Raw genomic sequence first — 12,265 nt, forward strand, 5'->3', positions numbered from 1 at the left:
CATGTGGTTTTTTTGATATACTGCTGCAGCTAGAGAAAGTGATTATTAAAAGCATTGGACAAATTTTAAAAATATATTGATTTATTCAAGATATACACTATTGGCTAGAAGTGTTACTTATAGTTCTGAATCCCAAAATATGTATGTTAATTTGTATATACCTAATTGTTTAGAACTCAGTTCAGATGTGAACTTGAAATGATTTTATTGATTGACATTTCCATAGTGTTCTTCATTGTAGTGTCTGAGTACCCTTAATAAAACATAAGAACATAAGAATGGCCACACTGGGTCAGACCAAAGGTCCATCTAGCCCAGTATCCTGTCTTCTGACAGTGGTCAGGTGCCCCAGAGGGAATGAACAGAACAGGTAATCATCAAGTGATCCACCCCCTGTCCAGTGGCGTAGCCAGCTTCTAAGAGGAGGGGGAGCAAACATAAAAAAGGTGCCCCCCCTTGGCTCCTCCTCCAGCCGCTCCGCGCCCCCCCCCCGTTGGCTCCTCCTCCAGCCGCACCGCCCCTCCCCACCCATGGCTCCTCCGGCCCTGCCGGGCCACCACCGTGGCCCCCGCCTCGCTCCTCCGGCCGCGGCTGCCGGCCGCCATGCTGCGCCCCCCCGCTCCTCCGGCCACGCCTGCTGCCCCTCCATGGCTGCCAGCCACGCTGCGGGCCGCATGCCACACCCCCCTGCTCCTCCGGCCGCGCCCCCCTGCTCCTCTGGCCGCGCCCGCTGCCCCCCCATGGCTGCCGGCCTCGCTGCGGGCCTCCAGCCTGCGCCCCCCCGCTTCTCCGGCCGCTTTTGGAAAGACGGGGGAAGCAGCTGCTTCCCCTGCACCCCGCTAGCTACGCTACTGCCCCTGTCACCCATTCGCAGCTTCTGGCAAACGGAGGCTAGGGACAACATCCCTGTCCTAATAGCCACTTATGGACCTATCCTCCATGAACTTATCTAGTTCTGTTTTGAACCCTGTTATAGTCTTGGCCTTCACAATATCCTCTGGCAAGGAGTTCCACAGGTTGACTGTGCGTTGTGTGAAAAAATACTTCCTTCTGTTTGTTTTAAATCTGCTGCCTATTAATTTCTTTTTGTGACCCCTAGTTCTTGTGTTATGAGAAGGAGTAAATAATACTTCCTTATCTAAAAGGCAAAAGACTTGTGCAATCTGAGGAGTAAATAGTGTATGGTGAAAGGTTTATGTGGAGAAAATATTATTCTTATTTTATACAGCACTTTTCATCCCCAAGGTAACGTGAGGTGAGTCAATCTAGTGCTCATCATTCAATTCTGGAAGGTCCTACATTCAGATGGTTCAGCTAACTAAAAGAGGAATTTTAAAAAAAGATGGAGGGAAAAAAACACCAGTAACACTTGTCTGAAAATGTTTCAAATGATCCCAAATTTAAAGAAACAAGGTGGTTGAGGTAATATCTTTTATTGGACAACTTCTGTTGGTGAGAGAGACAAACTTTCAAGCTACACCGAGCTCTTCTTCAGGTCTGGGAAACTTACTCTGAGCATCACAGCTAATAAAAGATGGAACAGATTGTTTAGCATAACTAGTTAATACACATTTCAAAGGACAATTCAGGTGAAGTGGCCCATTAACACTCCTCCAGTCATAGGAAGAAAGGGGGGAGTGTTGTTAGTGAGTTATAGATTGTGGTAATAAGGGGAAGTCTTATTAAAATTAAGTTGACCTAAGTTATTACTAAAATTAAAATTAAGTCAACTACTTATTAAAATTAAGTCAACTACAAAATTAAGTCAACCTAAGTTATGTCAATGTTCAGCCACCACAGTAATTAAATCACTTTTGCACATCCATGCTACGTTACTGGTGTCAGTGGTGCACGTCCTCACTACCAGCACTTGCATCCAATAGTGCACTGTAGGTAGCTATCCCACTGTGCTATCCCCATCTAGCACAGGGTGTTTTGGGAAGGGTTTACAATGCCTCATGGGGGCAAACAAGTCATGCAGGGGTGACTGGGAACATGGCTTCAACATCTCATGATGCCGTTTTCTCCATCCCATAATTTTACCTGCATCTCATAATGTTTCGCACCTCTTTTCAAAAGCCCTGAAACCCGCATGTCCGCTATCTCTGTGAGAAGCACAGATCCTGCCCAGCTCGGCATTATTGTGGTGAGCGCTGCGAGCCTGGGGCATCTGATCTTGCAGTATTTACAGAGCTGCCAGAGGAGCGCGGGAACATGACGATTCCTTGGAGGCTAGCTTGCTGTGGGACATAGAAAGAAACAATTCTTGGAGTGCCAGTTCTGGGTCCAAGAAACAAGCACTGACTGGTGGGATCACATTGTTATGCAGGTAAGGAATGACAAGCAGTGGCTGCAGAACTTTCGGATGTGCAAGGCCACATTCCTGGAAGCGTGGGCAGAGCTTGCCCCAGCCCTCCAGCATGGGGACACCATAATGAGAGCTGAACTGACAGTGGAGAAGCTAGTGGCAATTGCTATGTGGCGCGCCAGATTGCTACCGATCAGTCAGGAATCAATTGGGAGTTGGGAAATCCACCATGGATGTTTCTATGATGCAAGTGTGTAGGGCCATTAATCGCATCCTGTTACAAAGGACTGTGACTCTGGACAATGTGCAGGACATTGTGGGGAGGGATAGCTCAGTGGTTTGAGCATTGGCCTCCAAAACTCAGGGTTGTGAGTTCAATCCCTGAGGGGGCCATTTAGGGATTTGGGGCAAAAATCTGTCTGGGGATCGGCCCTGCTTTGAGCAGGGGGTTGGACTAGATGACCTCCTGAGGCCCCTTCCAACCCTGATATTCTATGACATAGTGGATGGTTTTGCAGCAGTGGGGTTCCCGAACTGCAGTGGGGCGCTAGATGGCATACATATCCCTATTTTGGTACCAGACTACCTTGCCACAGAGTAAATCAACAGAAAGGGCGAGTTTTCTATAGTATTGCAAGCACTGGTGAACAGGAGTGGTGGAAACTCTCTAAAAGTGGGGGGCATAGCTGTCCCACTTGTAAAAGTGATGGAGTCATGGCCCCTTGTTCTGGCACCCCTGTTGGTGGATCACTGGGGACATTTTACAGACAACGCGGGATGGTCAGGGAAGGTGCATACACACGCATTTTTATGAACACAGGCCTGTTCAGAAAGCTGCAAGCAGGGACTTTCTTTCCAGACCAGAGGATTACCTTTGAGAATGTTGAAATGCCAATAGTGATCTTGGGAGACCCAGCCTACCCCTAACTCCCAGGGCCCATGTAGGAGCAGGATTTTATATTTATACTATAAGAATTAATGTATGATTTGATCATCCTGCCAGCCACCCTTTTTGAATAGCAGTAAGGAATGACCCTCTGGGACATTTGTAGAAATGCACCTGACAGACTGCCAGTGTCTGTACTGATGTTAAGGCAGAGACAGACCAGAACAATCCTTATGACTGATCCTTTTATTTTAGGATAAGTTATAATGTCTACTATGGTTTCCTATATGTATTATAAATTAGGCACTCTAGTTAAATATACATTTCTTTGTTTTAAGGTTTAGTAAGTAAAAGACAGGATCTTGTACTGTGTCTATGTTAATGAGATTAGAGGAATATTGAAGGCCCGGGCCACAATGTGAACTGTTTTGATTACAAGATTTAGTAAGGTTTAATTTATAATGCCTTTCTTGCTCAACATAAAAAGTGCTGTATACCTTTGAAGGTCTCTGTAAAAGACAGTTTGTGTGAATGAGGAATGTATGCAGGAAAAGATACGGTGTGAAGGCCATTGTTATAGCCAGATGGTCAAGGAAGAAGTGAAGAGACTTAATGACACCAGAGAACCATCAACGCACATCCATGATTGAGGAAGGGCAGATTGACGACCCTGAGGTGAAGGTTGGCACCCCTAAAAACAAGACAATTGATTAAATCAAAGCCAGGACAGGATGACCCTCTTGGAGGTGTTTTGGAATGTTAACATCAAAAGATAACACCAATTAAGGAGTAACCGGTCACAAACTGACAGTGCAAAATTAATAGGCTTCAAGAGAGAAAAAAGACTATAAGAACAGAGTGCTTGGCCATGGGACTTTGGGTTCAGTCCTGCAAAGCCTCGGAGCATCGGATCGCGACCGACAGAGCCCAGCTCCTCACTTGTGCTCAATCTAATTGGCCATTAGATTGACTTGAGCTACAACAGACTGGTAACTATAAAGACCATCTGCAGGACTTGTGTGTGTGTGTTGTGTGTTGTGTAACTGAAAGCATATGCTAACTGCCGTATTCTCAATAAATGTGGCATGCTGCCTTCTCCCCTATAAAAGATCTTGGGTGCTTTTTATGGGCATAACACTCATGAAGCTGTACACAGGCCACCTCGACAGCAGCAAGGAGCACTTCAATTACAGATTCAGCAGGTGCAGAATGACCGTTGAATATGCCTTTGGCCATTTGAAAGGCCGCTGGTGCTGTCTACTCATGAGATTAGACCTCAGTGAAAAAAATATGCCAATTGTTATAGTTGCCTCCTATGTGCTTCATAATATCTATGAAGCAAAGGGGATGAAAATTCCGCCAGGGTGGAGGACGGAGGTAGAACGGCTCTCTGCTGATTTTGAGCAGCCAGATACCAGGGCTATAAGAAGAGCTCAACGGGGAGTTATACGGCTCAGGGAGGCTTTGAAAGACCATTTTAATAGTCAGCCACGATGATGTGTGTCACTGTAGTGTGGTCTGCCTGGTGTTGTGTTTTTGTACCCCAGCATAAACTTGTAATGAGTGCTGTGTGTGTAGTAATATAACATTGCAAATGCACCTATTGCATAAATATGAATTATGTCAGCCCCTGGCAGCATATGCTGTGAACTAATAAAGATGATTTAAGTATCAGAGGGGTAGGTGTGTTAGTCTGAATCTGTAAAAAGCAACAGAGGGTCCTGTGGCACCTTTAAGACTAACAGAAGTATTGGGAGCATAAGCTTTCGTGGGTAAGAACCTCACTTCTTCAGATGCAAGTAATGGAAATCTCCAGAGGCAGGTATAAATCAGTATGGAGATAACCAGGTTAGTTCAATCAGGGAGGGTGAGGTGCTCTGCTAGCAGTTGAGGTGTGAACACCAAGGGAGGAGAAACTGATTCTGTAGTTGGATAGCCATTCACAGTCTTTGTTTAATCGAACAATGTGGATGGAGATACCCTCCAGGCCACATTTCTAGCTGCAAAAAATACAATGCACAGAGGTACTGTTGAGAGCATATGCACTCCCCTTGATCCACTCAAGTGGCAAGCACTAGGTTCTCACTTCTCCTTGGGACTCATAGAGCACGGCGGCAGTCCCATACATGGTGAATACAGCCCAGGGGAGGAAGGGGGCAATTTGGGACGATAATGGAGGTGAGCAGATGGGCATCAGTATATGCAGATAGGGCATCTGAACTGAAAACCAGCATCATTTTCCACAGTGGTGATTATTTTAGCTGATATCTCACTCCTGAGGGTAACGGAGGCTGAAAGGAAACAGCTCCTGCATGCGTCTGGCTGCAGACTGGGGCCATATGCTGCTAGCCTGAGTGCTGCAATGGTGCTTGCTGAAGTAATTGCTGACTGGCACGGGAAAGCGTCCTACCACGGCGGAAGAAATAAGGCAGCCCTCCCTAGAAACCTTTGGCAGAGGATTGCAGACTACTTTCAAGAAAGTTTCATGGAGATCTCTATAGAGGATTCACGGGACATAAACAAACTGTTCTGCAGGGCTCCCTCTGCCTAACTGTACAGGGCAATGAGAAGCAGATAACAACTCTATCTCTATTGGTTATTTCACTACCTCTTCTAGCATTATTAAAAAAGAGTAAATGAACAGATATGTCCCTGCAATATCAAAACAAACTGTATATTTACCAGAGGTTCCTTTCCCTGCATCAGGCTCAGCCATGCTGGACTATAGGGACTGGTTTGACTGCTCTGTAGTCAAAAAAAGGTCCAGGCCCACTGTGCCTACGGGATCCCCCAGTCGCCTGTCCCCCATACTCCTCCTCCTCCTCGTCCAACACCTCATCCTCACTGTTCAAGCTGAGGACCGGTGACTCTGGCTCCTCCAAAGTATCCACAGGGCTCTTGGGGGGAGGTTGGCCTCAGCCAAGGATGGCATGCCGCATTTTGTAGAAGTGGCATGTCTGTGGTTCTGCACCAGAGTGACTGCTAGCCTCCCTTGCCTTCTGGTATGCCTGCCACAGCTCCTTGGCTTTCACATGGCACTGCTGCATGTCCCTCTTGTAGCTTTTCTTCCCCATGCCCTGAGCAAACTGCTCATAGATATTGACGTATCTAGGGCTGGATAGGAGCTGTGCGTAAACAGCCTCTTCTCCCCACAGACAAAGGAGATCCACCATCTCCTGTGTACTCCAGGTAGGAGTGCATCTGCAGTGTGGAGCTGGCATGGTCAGCTGGCCAGTCCCTAGGTGAACTCTCCACACCAAGCAAACAGGAAATGGAATTTCAAAAATTTGCGGGGCTTTAGAGGGGAGGGGGTGTACCTGGCTGCTGGGCAGCGGAGCTCAAAACGGTGACCAGAGTGGGGTCATGGTGGGGCATTGTGGGACACCTCCTGGAGGCCACTAAAGTCAATGTAATAAGTAACACAGTGCCTACACAGACACTGCTTTGACCTAACTATGTTGACCCATGTGCTATACCTCTGGTAGAGGTGGAGTTATTAAGTCAGCATAGCAGGTGAGTTACATCGGTGGGAGCAACATGTTAGTGTAGACGCTTACAGAGTTAGGTCAACATAAGCTGCCTTGCGTCAACCTAACTCTATAGTAAAATCAACGAGGAGTCTTTGTGGCACCTTAGAGACTAACAAATTTATTTGGGCGTAAGCTTTCGTGGGCTAAACCCCACTTCATCAGATGCATGGAGTGAAGAATACAGTAAGCAGTATATATATTACAGCACATGAAAAGATGGGGTGTCAGTGCTAACAAGGCCAATTCAATTAAGGTGGAAGTGGCCTATTCTCAACAGTTGACAAGAAGGGGTGAAGATCAACAGAGGGAAAATTATCTTTGGAGCACTAATGAGGCCAATGCAATCAAGGTGGACATTGCCCATTCCCAACAGTTGACAGGAAGGTGTGAGTATCAGCAGAGGGAAAATTACTTTTTGTAGTGACCCAGGCACTCCCAGTCTTTATTCAGGCCTAATTTGATGGTGTCCAGTTTGCAAATTTAATTCCAATTCTGCAGTTTCTCATTGAAGTCTGTTTTTGAAGTTTTTTTGTTGAAAAATTACCACTTTTAAGTCTGTTGTTGAGTGTCCAGGGAGACTGAAGTGTTCTCCTACTGGTTTTTGAATGTTATAATTCTTGATGTCTGATTTGTGTCCATTTATTCTTTTGCATAGAGACTGTCCGGTTTAGCCAATGTACATGGCAGAGGGGCATTGCTGGCACATGATGGCATATATCACAATGGTAGATGTGCAGGAGAACAAGCCCCTGATGGTGTGGCTGATGTGGTTAGGTCCTGCAACAAACCCCGTTGCCAACTCTGTCTGCATATCTATTCAAGAGACACCATCATAGGACCTAACCACATAACACCATAGCATAACACCACTAAAGTCAGAGAATTTGGCCCAAATAACTTGAGTTCAGTGTTTAAAGCATGCAATTTTAAAAATCCATTCTTTCTAGTTATACAAATTTTATGCTGAGTCACCCTGTACTTTATGGGACTGTGCTCCACAGAGAAAGGACAGTCTTGTTAAAGCACAGAAATGCGTCATGAGATTTGGATTCTATGCCCATCTTGGTGTGACTTTGACAGCAAGTAATTTAAGCCAAACTTTTCATTGTGAGTGCCTAAAGCTAGAGGTCCAAATCCATATTTGGTTAACAAGATAAAAGTAATCCAATTTTCTGAGGTGTTAAGCAGCCACAGCTCCCATTGACTTCAATACTGTTACTCAGCACATCTGAAGAATACGACCGTTTAACTTTTGTTGCCTAAATATGAATGCAGGTATGCACTCAAGTTGAAAATTATAGCCTTCACCTCTCTGAGCCTCAGCCGAATCATTGTACAATGGAAAGAATAATATTTACCCATCTCACAGGGTTGTTGTGAGATTCAATTCACTGCTTTGAGATCCTTGAATGCAAGTCACTGTATGACCATCACATATCGCTATTATGATATTATTGAGTGGTTATAGCAGAGGACTGAGAGTTTGGATTCTTTGGTTCTATTCCTAATCATGTCACTGACTTGCTGTGTGAGCTAGGCATGCAGCCTAACTTAATTTTAGCATCTGTAAATGGAAATAATATTTTCCTACCACATACTGGTGCTCTGAGGATTATTATAAAGTGCTTTGACTCCTCGGTGCAAGTGCCATAAAATAACAAAGTATTATTTGTGTACTGATTACAGTACTATTTTTGTTAGTTAAGATTTTATCTTTGAAGTGTAGAAAATAATAGCATTACAGATTTGATTAGAAAGTGGAGCAGGTTCAATGTCTCAGCTTTTTCTAGGGCACTGACTTCTTGTTTTGGTCATGGAAATTCACATGACATTATGTTCATCTTCTGTATCTAAAACATACCTGAATGGAAGTAGCTTTTAATCAGGAAACACTCTTGGAAGGGCATAGTGTATTTAATTCAGGAACCCTGGGTGAAGTTAAGTGATTTGAGGAAAATTAGACTGATTCAGTAGCAACAGATTTTATGTAAAAATAAAACAACTCCTTTTTAACAATGCAGAGGCAGAAATGTGACAATAGCAGAAATTATCAGACGAGCTAAACTGAAACTTAGCATTTTTCTAATTTAAATAAGGAAGGATGAAGCCAAACCTTGAGTAATGTTCTGCCTCAACCAACCACATTTGTTGTTTGATGTTCTTAAACGTGAGAAACAGTAATGACCTATTTCACTCTTCTTGGGAAGCTGCAATTTTTCTGACAAATAACACATGACAAATAACTTAAGACAATTTCACAAAGTTTAAAGCTTTTCCTAGTATGAAAAATTAGTCTGTAAAACTGGGATAAAAAGACCAAGCAAATATGCAGGATTGTCAACCCCAAGTCTGTTAAACAATCAGGAGTCAGGCCCCAAAATCATGAGATTTTAAGAGAATATTAAATTTGGGTTCTTTTCCTTTGCCTTCTGGTTTTTGAACCTCAAGGTTACAGCTGGGTCATGTTTTCAAGCTTTTCTCTGGAACCATGAGGGCTAGATGGTTCCTTATTTCTTCCCCCCCAATCCCCCCCAAAAAAAGAAAGAAAGAAAAAAGAAAGATAAGATTCTCACATAATCAACTGCTTCCAGGAGCTGGGGCCTTAAGAAAAACATCAAATATAGTGAACATGGTAATAAAGAAAATCACAAAAGTTGGCAACACTAAGGACAAAAATCAGAAATGTACAGCAGAGAGCAAAGGAAAGTAATTTCAGGGCTGGAATTGGAATAGAATTCAACAGAACTCAGTAAATCTGAGACCCAATCCACCAGAACTCAAAAGGACATGTTAGCGTGAAAAGTCTCAACCCTCCTCACCCCCCATCTCTCATTCTGATGTTCAGTCTTTGCTTGCAACCTTACACGACTTACTTCCACCTCCTCTCCGGCTAGGCTCACTCCCTACCTGCATCCATTCTACCTTGGCAGGTAGCAGAAGTTGCCTCAACGAGGCAAGATGCCAAGACTTCCCTCTTTCCCAGGCCTGCTCTTTGCCATGATAAGCCTCTGCCTCTTTGGATCACCTGTGACGGGTTGGATCACAGAAACCCCCTTGGGAGCTGCCACCCGATGTGCAAAGACTACCCCTGCTTCTGCTTTCCCTGCCAGCTCAGGACTCCAGCACCCTGTCTTGCTGAGCCAGACACTCCCGTCTGGCTCCAGACACAGACCCAGGGTCTGAATCACTTGTCCCAAAGCTGCAAGTTTACCTGAAAACAGCTCGCAGTAGCGTGCTTGTCTTTAGCACTCAGATGCCCAACTCCCAATGGGGTCTAAACCCAGATAAATCCGTTTTACCCTGCATAAAGCTTATGCAGGGCAAACTCATAAATTGTTCGCCCTCTATAACACTGATAGAGAGATATGCACAGTTGTTTGCTCCCCCAGGTATTAATACATATTCTGAGTAAATTACTAAATAAAAAGTGATTTTATTACATACAGACAGTAGGATTTAAGTGGTTCAAAGTAGTAACAGACAGAACAAAGTAAGTCACAAGCAAAATAAAATAAAATGCGCAAATCTATGCCTAATCAAACTAAATACAGATAATCTCACCCTCAGAGATGCTTCAGTAAGTTTTTCTCAGACTGGACACCTTCCAGGCCTGGGCACAATTCTTTCCCCTGGTGCAGCTCTTGTTGCAGCTCAGGTGATAGCTAGGGGATTCTTCATGATGGCTTCTCCCCCTCTCTCTTCTCTTCCCCCCTTTATATATCTTTTGCATAAGGCGGGAACTCTTTGTCTCTCTGGGTTTCCACCCCCCCCTCACTGGAAAAGCACCAGGTTAAAGATGGATTCCAGTTCAGGTGACATGATCACATGTCACTGCAAGACTTCATTACTCACTTGCCAGCACACACATATACAGGAAGACTCACAGGTAAATACAGCCATCTGCAGACAATGGGAGTCTTCAAGATTCCAAACCACCATTAATGGTCCACACTTTACACAATTACAATAGGCCCTCAGAGTTACATTTTATATTTCTAGTTTTAGATACAAGAGTGGTACATTTATACAAATCAGATGATCATACTCAGTAGATTATAAGCTTTGTAATGATACCTTACAAGAGACCTTTTGCATGAAGCATATCCCAGTTATGTTACATTCACTTATTACCGTATTTTCTCTAAAACCAGCTCAGTTACATTATATTGACTTATTATCAAGTTTTTATAAAACCATATAGACTGCACAACGTCACATCACCCTGTTTTTATTTAAAGGAGCGGAAAGAGGGAACACCACTGACAGGCAGGTTGCTGGAGCAAAAGGAGCCTGAAAAGAAGGGGACAGAGAAGGGGAGAATTGTTAGGAAATTCCCCCATCTCCAAGGAGAAAAGCAGCTGCTGAGGAAGGAATGCGGGAGCAGTGGGGAGCAGCAGAGACTCCCTCAACCACTGCCACCAGTAAAATAAGTGTTTGTGAGGAAGAAGAGGGAGCAGAGACACTCTGCCCTGCCCAATGAAAGATGCACTAGAGAGTTCAGGGATGGGAGAAGGGAGGTGCAGAGGACTGAGGCCTTGTCCACATGAGAAAGTTGCGCTGATTTAATTGATTTTAAAGCAGTCTAGTTAAAATGGTACAATAGAGCTGGGTGGAGAAGAGTATTCAGTTTTGTGAGCTGTGGTCATTTCCCCACCCACCCCTTCTCACCAACAAATAATTTATATTCTTCTGTGATTGACAGTAATAAAAAAGAGAAGGGGCTTTGTAATTTACTTGCATGGGATAGATTGTTTTTTTAGGCCTTAATTCTGAGTTGGAGTTTACTAACATTAACCCTCCGATGCCTCAGAATCTCATTAAATTCTGTGGGGTCTGGAATTTTGAGTCACATTTTGCTCTCAGTTATACCCGTGCAAATCTATTTGGTCTTTTGTTTTCTCACTAGGTGTAGAGTTTAAGAACATTGTTTGGACTATAAATACATAAATAATACACAGCTATTCAAAACATGATTGAGATTATGTGGCGGGGGAGCCCTGCAGGTCACAGCGCTGGTGTCAGTGTATGTGTGTATGGAGGAGCGCTGCAGGTCACAGCGCAGAGCCGGTGTCAATGGGGTGGGGGGGGAGCTCTGCAGGTCATAGCACAGAGCCAGTGTCAATGGGGGGGGGGGAGCTCTGCAGGTCACAGCACAGAGCTGGTTTAAATGGGGGGGGGAGGGAGCCCTGCAGGTGACAGCGCAGAGCCGGTGTCAATGGGGGGGAGGGCAGCTCTGCAGGTCACAGCACAGAGCTGGTTTAAATGGGGCGGGGGGAGAGAGGGAGCTCTGCAGGTCACAGCGCAGAGCTGGTTTAAATAGAGGGTGGGAGAAGAGAGGGAGCCCTGCAGGTGACAGCGCAGAGCCGGTGTCAATGGGGGGGAGGGCAGCTCTGCAGGTCACAGCACAGAGCTGGTTTAAATGGGGCGGGGGGAGAGAGGGAGCTCTGCAGGTCACAGCGCAGAGCTGGTTTAAATAGAGGGTGGGAGAAGAGAGGGAGCCCTGCAGGTGACAGCGCAGAGCCGGTGTCAATGGGGGGGGGC

This window comes from Trachemys scripta, chromosome 3 (genome assembly GCF_013100865.1).
Source record: "Trachemys scripta elegans isolate TJP31775 chromosome 3, CAS_Tse_1.0, whole genome shotgun sequence".
Taxonomy (NCBI): domain Eukaryota; kingdom Metazoa; phylum Chordata; order Testudines; family Emydidae; genus Trachemys; species Trachemys scripta.